Genomic DNA, 4,272 nt, shown 5'->3' with positions numbered 1-4,272 from the left:
AGCTCCGTCTCACCCGATCCCTAAAAACTAACCGCCTTGGCTGCGCAACGACGCCTTGGTTGACAACTTTGTCTCGACTGAAAAACACGCACACACGCCCGCTGACAAACACCCCTAGACGATTCTGCCCGAATCGCCCGGAGGCTCAGGGGCTACACCCACGGGTGCACTCGCGCGCACCCGCTGTCAAGACAAAAAAATCCCCTAGACAATTCTGCTTAAATCGCCCAAGAGCTCGGGGGCTCCTGTCGGGTTCATAAACCCAGGGTCCCTCGCGGATCGGCTTCCCAACAAAGGCTCGGCCCAAGCAGACAACGCGTAACTCATGAGCCGGCCCAAGTATCTAAACAACAGGCCAAAAGGGCGATCCAATCACCGACCGAAAGGTCTGGCCGAGGAGGAGCGACGCCCGTTTTCTGACTTCGGCCCACCTCTCCAATCGGAGGGCTCACTTCGGTCTCTAACCCGTCTCCGGACGGCCTCTCCGACCAGAAGGCTTGGCCAAAGCACTACTTTCGACTCTGACCCCACGTCTCCGACTGGGGTACGCAAAAATCCTACTCACTGCTCTTCTCCTACTGGCACAATCAGAGCCGATTGGGACCAACCGACCAGGGACGCCCGTTCGAAAAGGATCAGGGAACAAACGGAGAAAGCAAGGCAAAGCGCACAAATCAAACCACGGTACCAGGGACCGTACCCTGTACACCTGCAGAAACAGTACTCTACAACCTTCCTGACACAAGCAGTGTTGTAGGCGCCGACATTTTTCCTATAGTATTGTGGGCGACATTAACTCCCATACGGTAAGGCTCCCCCTACATGCCTCTAGGCATCGACAGTGTTGTGGGCGCCGGTATTTACCGTACCGAATGAACATGGTGAAACTCATCACGTGCCTCTGGGCATCAACAGTATAGCAGGTACCGACATTTGCCATACCCGAACAAAACGACGGAACCTCCCATATGCATCCGATATCCAACAGTGTTGTGGGCGTCTACCATCATCCTATACCCGCCGACGTGGGCAACAAGACTTAGAAGCATACGTACTCTCTCCTTCTCACTTGTAAGGTCATCCCCTTCATCTATAAAAGGGGATGCGCTCTCTCCCAACATTCAAGTCATTCCAGATTCATTAGATCGATAAAGCTCACTAGTTCACAACCACAGAACCGCTAGGTTCGAACCTTAAGCACACGTTTGGGCACTTAGCTCACAGCGGAGCTCCTGTCGCTCTCGGCCCTTCCGACCGGAGTCCGACCGGACCTCTCGTACCCTCTATCTTTCTCCTTCTCGTTTGTAACCCCACTGCAAACTTCGAGCACCTAGGCTCAGGAATAAAGTCGCCGACCAACTTAAACTGGACGTAGGGCGCGTTGCCTAAACTAGTATAAACCCTGTGTTATTGAGTGCTAGGCCACCTCCGATCACAACGTATGGTAAAACTACAAATATTTACTTGTTGATCACTTTCTGCATCGACACGTCGTAAGGGTATAGTATTTTACCTTACCTTACGAAATGATGCTCCTATTATTCCCCGCCGACTGAGTAATAATATGTTATGTTGGAGAACTGTCTTTTACCTTATTAGATACTTCCTCCTATTATTCCTCGTTGTTTGAGTAATACGTTATGTTGGGGATCAAGTCCATGTCTATTCTTTGCAATTTGGGAATGGAAACGAGCTCATATGAGTACAACTTTATTGGATCGGAAGAGCCGTGTTTTTTTTTTTTTTTTGAAAAAAGGAAGAGCCGTGGTTTGTTTGCCTGCGTGCGGTCATCCATCACCGTGTACAACATCACAACCCCGACGCTTCTAGGTCACTACCAGCGAGACATACTGGAGTGGCACCGTCTAGCGTTTTAGCATTTAACATTTAATATAAATTTTTTTTATTAAATATCTCTTAGTGAAATTACTATATGCTATAACTAGTGATAACATTTTATTATTACTTAAAAATATTAGGAGAACTTCCCTATTTTGATAGTGATTGGGAGGTGTGGCAGTTGGGGGCAGGTCGTGCCGCCTGCGTCCATCCTGTTGATGGAGAACCCACTATTTGCCGCCGTGGCCACAGGCGTTGTTGTTGTACCACTGCATTTGATTTTTTTTTTTTTTTTTGGAAACCTGCATGGTAGATGCTGTAAGGTTTCTCTTCTCTAACCAGCCAGGCTCGCATCTTGGGTGTAGGCCCTCACTACACAAGCTTATATGATGTAAGACTTGGTTGTTTGATTATTTGTATTGTTCTGACCAGACTACATCGAGCTGTTGATTAGTTGTATGGACTTCTAACCGATCTAGAGACAACTCATACGTCAAAAGCACCCAAAAGCATCATCGCGCCAGCCAAGCTCGTGAGAAAACGAATTCCAATCTCATTTTTGTGGAGCCAGGCTGGTGAAGAAATCTTGCATGAGCTACATGCACGAGGATAGATAAGGAGCGTATGAAATTTTTGATGAAAAAAGTTGGGTCTTATAGGCTCTCTCAAACTATGTGTAAATATGGTTATATCAAGCGTATCAATGTAGTCCTACCTAGTGCGTGTGGTTATTTCGTTTTTAAAAAAAAAAACACATCTAAGTGATGAGACATGAAGTGGCTAAAATCTATTTAGGTAACATGGAGGAGAAAACATTCCGCTAAGGGCCTGTTTGGAGCGCAGGAATTTCACAGGAATCAGTTCATTTTCACAGAAAAAAGTACAGGAACGAGAAAAAATCCCGCATTCCAAACAGGCCCTAAAATTATAATCCAATTTCAAACAAGCCTCCAAGGGATAGGCATGAAGTGGCTAAAATTCTAAAATACAAAAAAAAAAAAACGACGCCTGAGAGATTCGAACTCTCGCGGGGAAACCCCATGTACTTAGCAGGCACACGCCTTAACCACTCGGCCAAAGCGTCGCTGTGTTCTGAAGTGGCACACTTGTTCTTTGTAATACCAAATATCAGATTTAAACCGAAATCCAAAGGCTCGCACATGGATCATGGTATAATGCAGGCCTGCTATATGTCTCTAATCTGACATGGTTGGGCCTGGCGCACCAAGCTAGCTGGATCAAAAATGCATTAAAAAGTAGATCCACAAGAAATGAATGAGCAGTGTTGCTAAAAAAAAATAGAAATCTCCTCCGTTTAAAAAAAATAGAAATCTCCTAAAAAAAGAAATGAATGACCAGTTCGTAGAGAAAAAATCCTTAGAAAAACGGTTTCACACTTATTTGTGATTTTCTTTCCGGTGGTGTTTGGATTGTAGGAAACGAGAGGTAGGATAGGAAAATGAGGACTAGAGTAAAACATTTCCCTTGTTTGGATTTTCGGTGAGGGATAGAAGGTATATTTAAATATGAGACACGAAGGTTTCTGTACCCAAACCTTATAAACCAGGCAGGAGGGTGGGATGCTCAGAGATGCGTGTGGGTTATGAGTAAAAGACGTATAAAATCATAATTTTGCTCCTAGTTACGTTGTATTTGATTGATTCTCAACTTCCTTGAGAAGGGTAATAAGGGTAGTTATGGTCATTAGATTAGATTTTTATTTTCATATAGCAAACCAGGATAAAACCTTTAGAGAAAATTCCTTGGTTACCTTTGAATTGAAAATCGTCGACTTCATTACCATCGATTTGTAACTTTTGGTTCCCTATGTGTCATTATTGTTCGTTTTCTATGCCTTGTTCGCTTCGCTGAAAAGTAAGCTGAAAAATATTGTTCGCTGATTTATTGTGAGAGAAAAATATCGTACCAATGGCTGATAAGCCAGACTCATAAATTCAAGCGAACAGAGCCGACTCATATATGCACGGTTAAGTCTCACCTAGGCAAATACCACAAACACTTGTGTGCAACATTACAAACATCATTAAGTCAGCCAAGGGCACCGTGGCCCGTTTCTGGCCTTGCGTGGTCGAGGCGAGCGCTAACCACTGAGCAGCACACGCTGGTGCTGGTTTGTGTACACGTGCGTGATAGCGACAACACAAGCCCATGCGGTGAACTCGGGGGAGACGAATGTTGATTTTGTATAGAATGTCACGATGATGGCATAGGAGCGAACAAAAGCTATAAACTAATGTCAACAAAAAAATCCATAATTTTCAATGGCACCGAAGGGATGCGTATTATCAGAACCTTATATCCCTATATCATACCCACCCATTCCTATCCCATTTTATTTCCCTACCCAAACCCATTACACATCATATATAACGCCACTGCAGGTATTGTCTGGATAAAAACATCCTTCATGTG

At 44.7% G+C, this 4,272-nt stretch overlaps 1 non-coding gene across 1 annotated transcript; it reads right to left on the bottom strand.

The window, feature by feature from the left end:
- Positions 1-2,841: 2,841 nt before the first annotated feature.
- TRNAS-GCU (transfer RNA serine (anticodon GCU)) lies at positions 2,842-2,923 on the bottom strand. Its single transcript has one exon. It is a non-coding gene; the product is annotated as a tRNA-Ser (tRNA).
- Positions 2,924-4,272: the final 1,349 nt, after the last annotated feature.

This window comes from Miscanthus floridulus, chromosome 8 (assembly GCF_019320115.1).
Source record: "Miscanthus floridulus cultivar M001 chromosome 8, ASM1932011v1, whole genome shotgun sequence".
Taxonomy (NCBI): domain Eukaryota; kingdom Viridiplantae; phylum Streptophyta; class Magnoliopsida; order Poales; family Poaceae; genus Miscanthus; species Miscanthus floridulus.
The sequence above is the reverse complement of the archived record's forward strand: the minus strand, read 5'-3'. Positions and strand labels throughout refer to the sequence as shown.